Source organism: Pectinophora gossypiella, chromosome 12 (assembly GCF_024362695.1).
Source record: "Pectinophora gossypiella chromosome 12, ilPecGoss1.1, whole genome shotgun sequence".
Classification (NCBI taxonomy): domain Eukaryota; kingdom Metazoa; phylum Arthropoda; class Insecta; order Lepidoptera; family Gelechiidae; genus Pectinophora; species Pectinophora gossypiella.
The window spans coordinates 3,650,376-3,666,736 of NC_065415.1; the positions used below are offsets into that span (position 1 = coordinate 3,650,376).

Consider the following 16,361-nt stretch of genomic DNA (forward strand, 5'->3'; position numbering starts at 1 on the left):
AAGGAATAAAGAGATATTAGACTGAATACTATCGAATAGACCCTGTTTGAGTTTTAACATAAAACAGACTGACTAAAACGTCACAGCGTAAAAATATATAAATTTAATACTGTATTGGCCCCGATTCCTGCACACACCTCCTAATTTTATTTTAAGTTATACTCGTAATTTTCTCATTCGCCGAAAAAGAAAGGGACGGATAATTGACTACTGTTAATGAAAGAATAACTCGGTATGCAATACGTTTGATGTGTGGTATCGATTTTTTTAAATTTTTGCTTAAAACTGACGTGTGTTCTATAAATGTTATGCCTGTCGGTTACCCGTCCCTTTCTTCTTCGGCGGATAAGAAAATGACAGGTATAACTTAAAATAAACTTAGATGATGTGTGCCGAAATTAGCACCATTATGAACAAATCGTCTACTTTTCATCGAGTATTAACACCTAGTACTTTCATATAAAGTATCCGAGTATGAGAAACCAACTACAGAACTTTCGCAAATGTATTTCAAGTTTATTTGGCGAAACTTAGTCGCCGCAGCAATAAAATTCGATGGTCTCGAACTAATGTCGACTAATACTCCCAAGTTATTACATTAGTCGCGCGTTGGACTAGGTTACATTCCGTATAACACGACGACTCGAGCCCCAAGCGACGGCTAAAGTCACGACTTTATATTCACTACAAAAGTTTACATTTTACATTGTAAATGTAACGTAAACATTCGAATGTCGTAAGTAACTGAGTAGTTAAAAGGATTACATTTTAGAATAACAAAGCTATAAATCATCTTAATTCAAATATGCTTTTGATTTCATACGATTTTTGTAGTTATACATATAATGTATTTTTAAGATAAAAAGTTGACCAATCACACAATACACAATACACATTCCCGGTTGGTAATATTAATCATACTCTAACCGTGTGATTATGAAACAACTCGTTGTATATAGGCACAACAAATACATTAGAAATAATTAGTGTTCGTTATAGTATCAATGGCATAGAGCCGCCGGAAGCCCGTGTTGCTCTATATCATAGAATCATAAGTCGCATAGTAAGGCGAATAATAATATATTAACATTACTAAGCGCAACAAATAGATAAGTGAAACTGTTGTCGTGTTATACAAAATGTAAGTTCTGTCTCACATATTTCTTAATTGTACTGCATTTGTAAAATCCTCTTATGTTATAATACTGAAGTCATTAAATAAGAAACTGTAAGTTTTATAAATTATTTTATGCATAAGTCTGGCCATAATTATAACGAAGAAAAAGAATAGTTAAAAAATAGAAATTAAAAAACCTAGATTCTAATTTTAAAATCAATGACAAGAGTGACAGTTTTATTGTTTCTTAAATAAAAAAGTGAAACGTTATAACCTGTTCTCATACGGTCGATTTATAAAGCTAAACTAATATCATTAATGTTAATTTGGTACAAAAAACACCTAATTTTTATTAGAAAGTCACCTTTGATACTATCTGTCATAATTTGAAATCGACTCGGGTCAAAGTGACACGAAATGAGAGGGTTAATTGACCAAAATTACTAAAATCACTTTCTTGTGCATTTGTATTAAATTACTTTTTTATTACCTTGATATGACATGAAGACAGTAAAGTTCAGGTTGTTAAACAAAGAATTAAGAAAGTTCGTCTTATACCTATTGTTGTTTGAAATTGGTTTCACACGGGCAATCAAGGGGGTTAAAATGGCCACATCGAAGCAATAATGCTACTTGACATTTGTATGCATTGCGCACTTACTTTTATATGCGCAAATGTCAAATTGCAATATTGCATTTTTTAGATGAATTGCTTCGATGTGGCTTTTTTAGCCTCCCTGATAATAAAAAGAAAAGGATACTTGTAGAGTACACCTTTTGTATACTGCCATGATTTGGCTCGCCAACACACCATCACTCTGTACAGGCAGACCGTCCTGCATTGACTGACTGTTTCTCTTGCTTTGTATTCAGATGACGTATGCGCTCGAGACAAGGATAGCAATATCAATACACTACAATACTTACTCCAAAATCTGAAGAGAGAGAATCCAGCTGTCATTACAATTACTTAATATAATGATTTGATAAGTCGCTGAACGCGTTTTTTGTTTTAATTGCTCCAAGTCAAGCACCAGAAGCGTCTCATTTTAAGAAAGAAAGATTGAAAAGTGTATTCTTGAAGAACACAACACAAAGCACAATATCAATGACAGAAAACTAGTCGTTTTACTAAGACGTTTTTTCTTTTACATTATTTAAAATGTTCTTAAAACTCGCACTTATAATTTACTACTTAGGATCTCTTGTCATGTGATATTAACTTCAAAACAATCCAAACAATGGGCTTAGAACAACAAGGAGCATATTTACCAGAAGTATGTTAAGCTGGGATAGTGGTATAGACGTCATAAATGTGGTTTAATTAGAGAATAATGCGGGTGCAGTCGCAATGTCGGGTATGTAGGACGTCTCGGATGTAGAAAGGATTAGGATTATGAATGTTTATGCTGTATATTGTTTCGTATGAACCAGCTAAGGCGACGGAAATTGTGTATATCTTGGCCACATTTTGCAGTATGATAAGTATAGGCAGAAGTAAGGCTTAAGAATCTCTAAAAAAAGGTTTGGATTACACACCATCTAATTTTATTTTAAGTTATACCTGTCATTTTCTTATCCGCCGAAAAGGAAAGGGACGGGTAATCGACAGGCATAAAGTTTATGGAACACAAGTCAATTTTAGGCAGAAATTAAAAAAACCCTTCCAAAATTTTATAATAACCAGACAGAATTCAGTTGACAGCACACGTCAAACGGGATACATATCAGCGAGATGCCTATTTTATTCGCCTGGGTGATCATTGGTTTTAAAATTAACAGTTGTCAATAATCCGTCCCTTTCCTTTACGGAGGATAAGAAAATGACGGATATAACTTAAAATGAAATTAAGATTTTTAGTATATTCCTATACTGCATATAAAGTGAAGATAACTACAATGATCGCCATTGCACAGGAATGTTACGGAATGTAATTTTCGATGCTTCCGATAAAAGACGGCACTGAAAGGAGATGATTTAGGTTAATAAACTATTTCCTGATCAAAAAACCTAGATTCTAATTTTAAAATCAATGACAAGAGTGACAGTTTTATTGTTTCTTAAATAAAAAAGTGAAACGTTATAACCTGTTCTCATACGGTCGATTTATAAAGCTAAACTAATATCATTAATGTTAATTTGGTACAAAAAACACCTAATTTTTATTAGAAAGTCACCTTTGATACTATCTGTCATAATTTGAAATCGACTCGGGTCAAAGTGACACGAAATGAGAGGGTTAATTGACCAAAATTACTAAAATCACTTTCTTGTGCATTTGTATTAAATTACTTTTTTATTACCTTGATATGACATGAAGACAGTAAAGTTCAGGTTGTTAAACAAAGAATTAAGAAAGTTCGTCTTATACCTATTGTTGTTTGAAATTGGTTTCACACGGGCAATCAAGGGGGTTAAAATGGCCACATCGAAGCAATAATGCTACTTGACATTTGTATGCATTGCGCACTTACTTTTATATGCGCAAATGTCAAATTGCAATATTGCATTTTTTAGATGAATTGCTTCGATGTGGCTTTTTTAGCCTCCCTGATAATAAAAAGAAAAGGATACTTGTAGAGTACACCTTTTGTATACTGCCATGATTTGGCTCGCCAACACACCATCACTCTGTACAGGCAGACCGTCCTGCATTGACTGACTGTTTCTCTTGCTTTGTATTCAGATGACGTATGCGCTCGAGACAAGGATAGCAATATCAATACACTACAATACTTACTCCAAAATCTGAAGAGAGAGAATCCAGCTGTCATTACAATTACTTAATATAATGATTTGATAAGTCGCTGAACGCGTTTTTTGTTTTAATTGCTCCAAGTCAAGCACCAGAAGCGTCTCATTTTAAGAAAGAAAGATTGAAAAGTGTATTCTTGAAGAACACAACACAAAGCACAATATCAATGACAGAAAACTAGTCGTTTTACTAAGACGTTTTTTCTTTTACATTATTTAAAATGTTCTTAAAACTCGCACTTATAATTTACTACTTAGGATCTCTTGTCATGTGATATTAACTTCAAAACAATCCAAACAATGGGCTTAGAACAACAAGGAGCATATTTACCAGAAGTATGTTAAGCTGGGATAGTGGTATAGACGTCATAAATGTGGTTTAATTAGAGAATAATGCGGGTGCAGTCGCAATGTCGGGTATGTAGGACGTCTCGGATGTAGAAAGGATTAGGATTATGAATGTTTATGCTGTATATTGTTTCGTATGAACCAGCTAAGGCGACGGAAATTGTGTATATCTTGGCCACATTTTGCAGTATGATAAGTATAGGCAGAAGTAAGGCTTAAGAATCTCTAAAAAAAGGTTTGGATTACACACCATCTAATTTTATTTTAAGTTATACCTGTCATTTTCTTATCCGCCGAAAAGGAAAGGGACGGGTAATCGACAGGCATAAAGTTTATGGAACACAAGTCAATTTTAGGCAGAAATTAAAAAAACCCTTCCAAAATTTTATAATAACCAGACAGAATTCAGTTGACAGCACACGTCAAACGGGATACATATCAGCGAGATGCCTATTTTATTCGCCTGGGTGATCATTGGTTTTAAAATTAACAGTTGTCAATAATCCGTCCCTTTCCTTTACGGAGGATAAGAAAATGACGGATATAACTTAAAATGAAATTAAGATTTTTAGTATATTCCTATACTGCATATAAAGTGAAGATAACTACAATGATCGCCATTGCACAGGAATGTTACGGAATGTAATTTTCGATGCTTCCGATAAAAGACGGCACTGAAAGGAGATGATTTAGGTTAATAAACTATTTCCTGATCAAAAGCCTCGTAAACTTCAGTGTCACACCGGTAGTTAAAAAAGCACGCGCACCTAAAACACCTATATCTCACAAATGATATAGCAAGAATTTGTTGCCGGCTTTCATCGTGTCTTAGTGATATAGGGTCCTAGCTCGGGCAAGTCACGTAATAACCGTCTCATGAATGGGTTAACCCTTTTGTTACACCAAACAACTTTTTACAAGACCTGTAAATTTTATAGGTAATTAAAACACATAATACCGGGTTCATCCCGGGATAAAACCTGGGATATGAGACTCCCGATATTTCAACACTGTTGCAAGTGCCATGAACACGGGATGACTCAGTCATATTTATACCGAATATATACCAAATTCCGGGAGTCTCATATCCGTGATGAACCTGGTATTATGTGTTTTAATTATGATAATAACCGCGTAAACGTCAAACAATGTAATAGTATAATTTTATAGGTTAGAAAATCGATTCCAGACCGTCCATTCCAGCAGGCAGGCACTTTAACACACTGAGCTAATCATCCACATTGTAGTATAGTGAAGTTAATGTGGTCTAATTAAGCAGGGAACAATGTAGTGCTGTGGCTACCTATGTGTGGTATTTAGCATGAGTCCAATGAAGAGAGCTTAGGGTTATCTGTGCGCTTAATATCTAAATACTTGATCTATTTATTTAACATTGCGCTAATGCTGGGTCCTATACTAGACAGGGAGTGAAAAAAAGCAGAAAGCGCTCAGTTGCTTGTTAAAACATTCATCATAATATTATCTATGTTAGATTACCTGGCAGAGCTTGTTACTAAGCAATATGGCTGACCATTATACTCTTTCTATTTCTCTTTTGTTTTGTATTTTTGTGTTCCCTGTGTGTCCCGTAAAATACTTGTTATGTTATGTTAAGACTTCATTTAAAGTTACTGCAAGTTATACGTACAAATTATTCATGTATCCGCCCCATTAGGTGTGACTTTATGTAAATAGTGATAGATATCATACCGAAATCATAGTCACTGCTTACCCCGGTGTGAAATAAGCGTGGGTTTAATGTGTGTAAGTCGTCAGGCCCCGTAGTATGCTGCGCTTGTATCGGGCGAAACGCGATAAATCACCTAACTAGCAATAAAAATACATTTATAATAATGATAGACTTGTCTCATTTATTGGAAACACGCTATAATGATAGAGGATTCATGCTACGGCTGCATATGTTTTTTTTTCTACTGCATCTGCCTCTTTTTACTGCAATTTGTCATCAAGGACATTCTCCATACTATTATCAGACTTTCAAGGCATGGAACCATAGTCCCATCCTTTAGGACCACCATAAATAAATAAATAAAAATAATAATAATAAATGGTGGTCCTAAAGGATGGGACTTGATTAAATCTTGTGGTGCTTTCCTCTTTCGTCTCAAAATAGTGTTTGGGTTTCTCATTAGCTCCACTGACATTTCATTTGGGTGGTTTTCCATCCTGTTTTTGTACTTTCATACGTTATTTTGGTATATTTTCCTCCACCATTTGTATTTGGAGAACGTGATGTATCGTAACATTTGTGACGTGACGCAATAATAGAGTAGTTTCCAACTAGTCAAATCAGTTATTTTTACTAAACGTCAAAACACGATATTACTATGGAATTTGTATGAAAAAGCAACCTGTGGCGTCATAGAAAAACGTGACATAATGTCGCACTTATTATTACATTTCAATTTATTATAATTCATTAATAATTTAAATAGAAACAGAAAACGTTTTTTGTCACTTTAGATCTGTCTGTATTTAGTAATCAGAATTTCATATATTATTTTATCTTTGACATAGGAAACTATCCAATTATGGCGGATCCATATTACGGCTGTAGATAAACATATCTAGATCGAAAAAGTTAATTAAATGAACTTAGTAGTATAAAAGTACTAATGAGAAAGAAAAAATTGTTAAAGTTCCCTCGACTTTAACAATTTTTTTCTTTCTCTATTATTAAATTATTTATTAACATAGACAAAACTTTTTAGACTTAAAATGAGATCCAATTTTTTTTTTTTTTTACTGAAGCTTTATGACTAGAATGTGGTTCGCTCAAGCAAAAGATTTTAATTAATTATTTCTAGGGCTTTGTGCTCTCTATTGATTGTTTGAACAAAGGCATATTACAAAAGGAAAATGAATCCTTAGAATAAGGAAAATAAAAAAATGTTAGGTCTAGAATATTCCACGTATCCTAATATACGCTTTTAAAGAAAGAATATTTAATTATGACAATGTGGTCCTGTGTTTCACCGGCTTGTTTCTCAAACGGGAATCGCCGGATCGATCTCTGCAGTAGTTTTAGGCGGATGAGACGTTCGTTATGTAAAATTGACGATTCAAAGTGTAACTATGTTACCTATTGAATAAAGATATTTTTGATTTATTTTTTTTTAATTTGATCCTCGGTACCAGATTTGCACCAATATCATAATAATAATATATCGTAAGTGCAATTTGCACTAACACAGTTGGTTCTACCATAACAATAATAGATGGCTTATGGCTACATAATAGAAAGCTCGATCTTCTTTTTCTTCTACCGTATAGGTTGTGGGTGTTACCAACTTGATCCACCCTGGCGTCAGGGTTATTATTGAGCCGCCAAAAGCCCCTAACATGGCTTATGTAACGAGTGCATATTTACAGCAGTAAGTAGCAACCGGGACGAACGGCCAGCCTGTAATGTCCTGGCCAAACTAGGGATCACAAAGTAATTTGTGCAGTATGTCCTCACATGCTGAGGAGCTCGGTGGCGCAGCGGTAAACGCGCTCGGTCTGCGATTGTTGAAGTTAAGCAACTTTGACCACAAACAAAAAGTTTTCATCTCCGGTAGTCTAAGAAATCATCTAAGTACTAACCTATTATATGGAGGAGCTCGGTGGCGCAGCGGTAAACGCGCTGGGTCTGCGATTGTTGAAGTTAAGCAACATTCGCAAAGGCCGGTCATAGGATGGGTGACCACAAAAAAAAAGTTTTCATCTCGAGCTCCTCCGTGCTTCGGAAGGCACGTTAAGCCGTTGGTCCCGGCTGCATTAGCAGTCGTTAATAACCACCAATCCGCACTGGGCCCGCGTGGTGGTTTAAGGCCCGATCTCCATATCCATCCATAGGGAAGGCCCGTGCCCCAGCAGTGGGGACGTTAATGGGCTGGTGATGATGATGATGTTCCCACTGGGATCTGAACATGGGGCCTCTGAATCGTGGACCCAACGCTCAACCATTAGACCACGGAGTTCGGTAGAAAGCTCGATGAAGCGTGGGTACTCAGTATATACTGCGTTAGATGCACCTCTGACTACCCCAATTAGGAATATACCTAGTCGTGAGACATACTGCACCTTTTTACCGGGTAAATAATATCTCTTCAAATATGCTGCTTAAAATGTATTTGGGGGCAGTACCCTCGCCAAGTCGAGCAAAAACAACGGCACGCCGCCGTACCGCTATTGAATACTATGTTATCCCCTAAATATTACGCCAGATATATACATTTTATTTTATAATAACCATAAAGAGAGGTCGCGGAAAGATCACAGAGGTCAATATTAAGTAGCCTATCAGTGGCACAAATACCATCCGTAGTAACACAGTAGCTAGCTACAACGGCCATTCTATTCGAGATGGTATCGATAAGCATCTATCGATGCCACTGCGATGCATCGATAACACTCGATTAGAATTAAATCGATATCTTTTAATGAATTCCCTATTGTTGCTGGCTACATTGTATTTGTTGAGAGACGTGAATTTTGTGTGTAATTTGTATAAATATAAGCATCTCAAATATACCATCGTAATAATTGTGTGGTTATGGTGTAATGGTTTGACTCTTTGACAAATAAACCAGAGACCTAGCTTCGATTCCCAGTCGGTGTTAAATTAGGATAATAACTTTTTTAAATATTGACTTGACTTAGTGATAGTAGAAAGATGTTTTTTTGTGCAGATGGTTGTTTGATGAATTATATTATATAGAACAAAAAAGACCACGACAAAAACCAACCCAGCTGAAGTTAAACCATCACGTATTGTGTTAGGTTTGGTTAGTTTAGTGATCAGACGACTTTCTCATTTATTTTATGACGCTCAACCTATTAAGCCGCCTTTTGTAACGGCAAATCAAATATTACAATTTAATATCCGATTACTTGCCCTGTTTCTGACTCAGTGTACAGTCACAGGCGACAGTCTTACCTGGAAAGAAAAAACGCGTTAAGAATACAAAATAAACATAAATTAATATCAATAAGTATACTCGTATCACTAAAGAATAACTTTTTAATGAGCGTTCTGGTAAAGAAACATTACAATTATGACAATTGACAGTGACGGTAATATTTATGTTTGTTTGTTTTATAAAATTAACATTTTACTGTCCCCTGTCGTAATCATTTGCTACTTAAAGGACAGTGACGGAGAGACATATCCAATGCACGAGCAAGCACCAGGGTTGTCAGTGGTCTCAGAGAGTTTCAGACTGGGGTGACAACAACCTCGTTCGATTCAACGCTTCCAAGATCCAGGCGTGTCTATTCATCGCAAAACAGAGTCCAAAACAGACTCCAACTTTAAACAAACCCTATTACACTAAAAGCTTTTAGCTAAACATAATGGACTGAAAAAGACTGGAAAGCAAACTATGCGAGATCATATTTATGAATATGAAAAGGTAATAAATCCTCTATGTAATAAAAAAAAGAAAACACACAAACTGCATCTAAACACTCTGTATTAAATTGAATAAGTAATTATTTTCGCGATAAAAATTCACAAAATAATGTAAAACGTTCAAATTTACTTTGGTTCTCAAACTGTTTAAGTATGCAAACATAAATGCAACACGTTATACTTAACGACAACTGACCTAAAAAAATATTTTCGTTGTAAATATTTTTTTTCAGCTCTACCCACTTTTGTCCGTAGTTACACCTTGCCCCGCAACACGGACGAAAGCGAAAATGGCCTTAAAACGTGTACAAACAGTGGAACGTCTGGCTTCAGTTGACAAAAACAAATATTGGGCGCACGTTCAGGCACAATAAGATGAGTGCGCCATAGAAAGTGGCCGATACGATGTCACGGTTAAACTACAAAGATGCGATGGAAAAAATACTAGATTATGCAAAGGTCGATGTAGTGAACATTTATTGATTGTAGTTATAATTACGTATGTTTATTTATATATTTTTTCACTATCATGTAATATTGTATCACCTACAGGGTAAGTGCATGTATTATTGTCCTACTCCAGATTTTTTGTGAAAATGATATTTTTTTATTTAGTTAATTTGAACCGATACTTACAGTAAAAATAGTTCAGCTTGATTATAGTACATTATATTATTATTGAATAGCAGATACTGAGATTATTTTATCGTAAATAAAACACATTTTCATTATTTTGTATAATTAGTATCTTGGCCTAAGTAAAACCAAGCATTACCAAACGTGTCTGTTTTAATACTTTACCTGCAACACTCACTTGACACGCCTTTTCTTTATCACTCTTTCTTTCGTAATTTCCATTATGGCGCCTCGGAAAATTGGCCGATAATGGACGCGACCGAAAAGAGAATGGAACCAATTGGACGAATGAAATGAATGGCTCTTTGTGACCGAGCGAACGCAATTACGTTTTATTGGACTGGGATTAACGCCTGGCGACAAAAAATGTATTATTTTTTAACTTGCTTTAAACTGCTGTATAATTGTTTCGTTCGTGTAAATTTAGGGGCCTTCTAAAATGAAATTTGAATTTGTTAATATCCTGTCGAATTCATGGTTTTCATGTCTTTAAAGGCATCACGAAGCAGTGAATAGAAATGGACTGAATGGATTATCTGTTTTATAAGTTACTCCGATTTACACTAATAACTACTATGAATACTAACATGGTCCATTTACGGGATACAAGTTGTACTTATTCGAATCATTGTTATTATTTTTTCTTTCAAATTTAATATTTTTATAAGTAACCTCATTAGGTAATGAACTTTTACTAGCGTCTCTATCTGTCTAATACTGTTTAATTTCTACTCATTTACGCATTATAAACCGTAGATTGCTTTCAAGCCTAACTAATTACTTAGTCTCAAACCAATTTACTTAAACTACTTATCAGATTATTTTCCCGCCAAAGCTAATCATATTTGCTGAACTTTTTCCGAACTAATCGCATTAGCTATAAAATAAGAAAATACAAACAGCCATTTCTAATTTTAGAAATTTGAATAATTCGCAAAGAATTCTCCTCGGTTCTTTCATTAAATTTGAATAAATTTGCAGAAATGGGATTTTAGGCGTTTATAAAATACTTACTATAAATTGGCCGTTTTATTGGAGCGCAATATTATTTTAGCGTGTAATAAATAGTTATTTATTGCCGTTTTGTACGCATTGATAGTCCTATAAAGAAATTGATTATCTGTGCAAAAAATATTTTCCAGTTATTGACCGTATCATCATTAAAGTTTTACTTACTGTTCTTGTTTAAACAATAGTTAAAATTTAGTTTCCGGACAGTTATTTATACGGTTCAACCCTTAATTTTTATATGGCCATGAGACTCGTACACTGCCGTAAAATATCTATAAAGTCCGACTATAAAATTTATACTGTGGGAAAAGACAATACCTGGGCGTTGTTACATAGTTTGAATTGGAAAATACATTATATTGCATACATAATAATGATACTAAAGGTAAGTATTTTACATTACAAAAGCTAACATATTTTTTTGACAGATAGTGACCGGTATCTACTGAAACTAATCACTTAATTGTTCGTAAGCAGTAGATAACTTATATCCATCTATTCAATAGCATAGATATACAATATGTGGTAATAATAAGTACTGTGGAACTTCCATATTTATCAACTTAATTTAAGAACCAAAATGGGGCAATTTATTAATGTACGATGTAATTGAAATATGTGACAAAATATAAGTGTAAAATTAATATTAACTTAATATACCGGTTGGCTTTTATTAATTTTAATAAATTAAGTTTAAAGTGGGTGTGGAGAATTAATATTCATAATAGATATTATAATATTAGCACTCTTCGTGTCGTGATGACAACTTACAATAATTTTGATATATTGGCATCAATTTCACTTCACAGTTATCAAGTTTTAGAAGCTCGTTCTCAATATCGCCTTTTAATTTTTAGGTCATCTTTTTTCGATATATGACTCACATTATTCGAAAATAAATCTGTTTATTCGAATACAAAAAACAAGAGTCCTGGATATGAGCCTTGTGGTACTCCATATTAGCAAACTAAGATAAAGACAGTAACATATATAATAATTCCGTTAGTTTAAATTACTTCATACTTCAGTTCATTATTACGAAGCAATTTAGAGGGTATAATGCTATTTACCGGCAGGTTAACACTATAATTACATACTCAATTGCATAACGTTACGTACCCAAAGCATCACATCAAATCGCGTTATTTACAAGTGCATAAATTTAATCTAACAATAGAACTGTCAATAAAAACAAATCGTCGCTTAGTTTCACAACCAATTAAAAGTGTTAATTTCGATAACTCGCAAGTCACGTTCGCAGTAAAAACCGAACTTAAACATTCGCGTCACGGGTTTGAATTAATTCATTGCTAATTCCGAAAGCGACAGTCGTTACACAACGGTGACAGTTATTACGTGGAAATACTTTTCTCGAAAGAGTTTTTTCGAAAAAACTTCGCCCCTTTTTCGTCACTTTCACTGGTTTTTAGTTAATTAAAGCCAAAGACGGTCTGTTAGAGACGGTTTTTTTTTCGAGTCAATGAAATTTCGAATTTTGCCACCTGCTTTGTGTTTATCTTTGTCTAAGTATTAGGAAGAGCGATTTTTTTTCTGTAGTTAGCTTAAAAAAAGTTAAATGCTTAAAAAAAGAATGAATCACGACAAATTTATTACTTACTTTTAAATAGAGTTCTAGTCCGTGAAAGCATCTTTGAGTCTGACTCAATATCAACCTTTGATTAGTAAATAAGTGTGTCTCTTGATTAATTAATGCACCAGATATTTATGCTCTCGCGTAAAACTTAAAGATAACCAAATGCACAAATAGCTATATCACAGACACGTCGTTAGTTTGGTTATCGGTTGGGCCTTTGGATATTTTTTTACAAATCTCATTTTAATTGGAAGCTTAATGTAGAATAATTGTAAATAACGACTGTTGGTATTACAAGCAATACTATTTATTGCTACAAAATAATACCAATATTTCGTCTAATAAACGATGAATTTTAAGGTCCAGTTGCAAATTGCGCTAATTTTATTAAGTTACATGGATTCTTAATAGACTTCTAAGATATAACAGATACATTCTAAGGTTTTGTTACCACGTCTGAACATGAATAACGTTTAATAATAAAAAAAAGTGTTATCCATTGCGTAAATCTGATCGTATATTAAAAAATAAATAGTGGAACGTTTTTGCCGCGAAGGAGTTGTCATTAGGGCAGAATGGCGTAATGGAGAAAAATATTCTTCTTCTTCTTCTATCGTGTAGGTTGTGAGGTGAATTACCAACCTCATCAACCCTGAAAAATATTAATATAATTACAACAACGGAGTATAACGAGAGTACTAGAGTGAATTAGATAAAGTATTTAATAATTGATAAAATGGCTTTTTCTTTCAATAGAAATACATATTTCCTTCCTGCGTAATATTGGTTAAGCCATTGGTCCCGGTTACCACTGATGTAAGTACGTAGTCGTTACATGAGCCATGTCAGTGAGCCTTGCATAACCTTGACACCAGTGTGCGGTACTTAATCCTCTATCTCTATTCAATGAGTTCGGTACCTATTTATGTTAAGCCATCCGTGAAGTACATCTGGATCACTGGTGATCTCGAAACACAGGCTCTGGCTTATTTCGGGCGCCAGTCTCCACTCGTACGGTCACGAGCATTAATATGTATACACTTTGGTACCATGTCATATTAACTTTTTTGACAAACTGAACTGTAAGTCTCACTAAATGTCAAATATGTTAGTGCGATAGAGTCCTAAAGTGGTTACATTATATTGCTCGTGACTGTACATACCCTTCAATTGTGCATTATTTTATGTAACCCACCTATGTACATTGTCGAGAACAACTAAAAAAAGATCTTTATTATTCCTCACAACCCACACGATAAGAGAAGAATTAATTAGTTTGTCTCCCATGAACTCTTCATCAACTACATGGTAAAATTGCATACAAACAAGGCATTAAAGTCAATGACACTTAATTTTTACATAACACAAACATTGAGCTGCGCTTAGACACATGTTCGCAAACAAGTTTTCACTTTTTATTAGGGCTATTTTAGATAGGTATTAATACAAAACCATTAATAATGTACCGGTTCGATTCTTGTTTTATTACACTATGTAATTACTGAACTCATACTTTCGTCGATGCAGTGAGAAAATGAATGCACTTATAGATTGGTTATGAATTTTACTAGGTGTAATGTAGTGTGGTCAAGTCTCTGAGATGCTTTTACAGTCATGCTTATATTCTTTTCTTCTTCTCTCGTTTGTGTTGTGAGACCAGTGATCGACATGACTCATGTCATAGTGATGACATGAGTCATATCGTCACTATGACACGATACGGTAGAATATAGTGATATTCGTATTTAAGTGATTCGTACTTAACAGCCTCCGTGGTCTAGTGGTTAGAGCGTTAGGCTCAAGATCTGGAAGTCCGGGTTCAATTCCCGATGGGGACATTGTCGAAATCACTTTGTGAGACTGTCCTTTGTTTGGTAAGGACTTTTCAGGCTTGAATCACCTGATTGTCCGAAAAAGTAAGATGATTCCGTGCTTCGGAAGGCACGTTAAGCCGTTGGTCCCGGCTATTAGCCGTAAAAACACCTCCACCAACCCGCAGTGGAGCAGCGTGGTGGAGTATGCTCCATACCCCCTCCGGTTGATTGAGGCCTGTGCCCAGCAGTGGGACGTATATAGGCAGTTTATGTTTATGTTAGTGGATATTTGGACCAATTCCCATACAGCTTTGGTCAATCTAATTTCCTTATAATAGGATAAACGGCTACAAAATTATTAAACAATTTAATTTCCTATTAAGCTTTTAGTAACACTGATGTTAACACGGGCTTCCGCGTTCAAAGAAATAAATGGAGGCAGTTCATTGGACAAATTACCCTAGTGATTGTAATAAACCGATGTGTTTAGTGCGCATTCGTTACGACCTGTTTAACACTCAATAAAGTGTTCGATTCTAAATAAGTGTACATTTACAAGGCGTAAGTAAGTTGTGATATTAATCCTGAATCATTTAACGGTTTTTGGACTTTTAACATAGAATAAACACTAATACTACTGACGTGTAGAAGAGACACTCCGCCCTGCACCAATACGAACTTGAAGCGAGCTTGATTGATGAGAGTGCGTCGTTAACAAGGAAAAGAACGCGCATAATATTATCCGTCTTACTCGCACACACGGAGATAAGCGACACACGGTAAAATCATCATTTTAGTATGGAGTGTCCAGGTTGCGTTTTGGTCTAGGTGTTGCCTGTCCCTTTCTTTTTTGGTGGATAAGAAAATGACAAATATAACTTAAAGTAAAATTAGATGGTGTGTAACACCACCACAGCACCACTGTGTGATTTGATTATTCATATTTTTTTTAATCCATTACATTAATTATGTACGCATATACAATTATCATTATCTCTATTATTAAAATAAAGTCTTATACCTGCACTATACCAGTAAAATTCCTTCATTATAACCAATAAACTGTTCGATTTACATCTGCAAACAAAATTAACCATTTTTATCTAGAAAGAGCATCTATATTAGAGTTTTGCTCTTTAGTTGGACATTAATGTCGCACACGGTTAAATCATTTCGACAATCGTGATTATCAGTCTTAACTCTGTTACGAATAAAAGAAATGTTTAAAGGACGAAACAGTCGGTAGGTGAAGACAATTTTGACCCAGGAATTTCTGAGTGTCAATTCATTACATCTCTTCTATCGTGTATCGGCCCCTGACGTGTCTCAAGTAACGACTACGTACTTACATCAGCATCAGTATGTAGTAACCGGGACCAACGGCTTATCGTGCCTTCCGACCACACAGAAGCCATTCATCAAGAATTGAATTGAATTGAATCGTGCCTTCCGAAGCACGTATTATCTTACTTCTAGACAATCAGGTGATTAGCCTGCAATGTCCTAACCAAACTAGGGATCACAAAGTGATTTGTCCCCACCGGGATTTGAACCCGGGACCTCCCGATCGTGAGCAGAACGCTCAACCACTGGACCATGGAGGCCGACAATTCATTACATAATAACACGTCATGTTAGTCGGGCAGGCGTAGAATCATAACACCGCACCG

At 35.0% G+C, this 16,361-nt stretch overlaps 2 protein-coding genes across 5 annotated transcripts in view; both read right to left on the bottom strand.

Annotated features, from left to right (window-relative positions):
• Positions 1–16,361, bottom strand: part of LOC126371473 (serine proteinase stubble) — a 189,809-nt gene that overhangs the window by 139,021 nt on the left and 34,427 nt on the right. The gene's annotated exons all lie outside the window — the stretch shown is intronic.
• LOC126371530 (probable oligoribonuclease) overlaps positions 2,030–16,361 on the bottom strand; it is a 185,646-nt gene continuing 171,314 nt past the window's right edge. The window contains exon 4 of one of the 2 annotated variants that reach the window (XR_007567053.1): positions 2,030–2,039. The gene's annotated coding sequence lies outside the window, so the exon portion shown is untranslated. Of the gene's footprint in view, positions 2,040–3,843; positions 3,854–16,361 lie in introns of those variants that run through there. The other variant, XR_007567054.1, reaches the window with a different exon arrangement.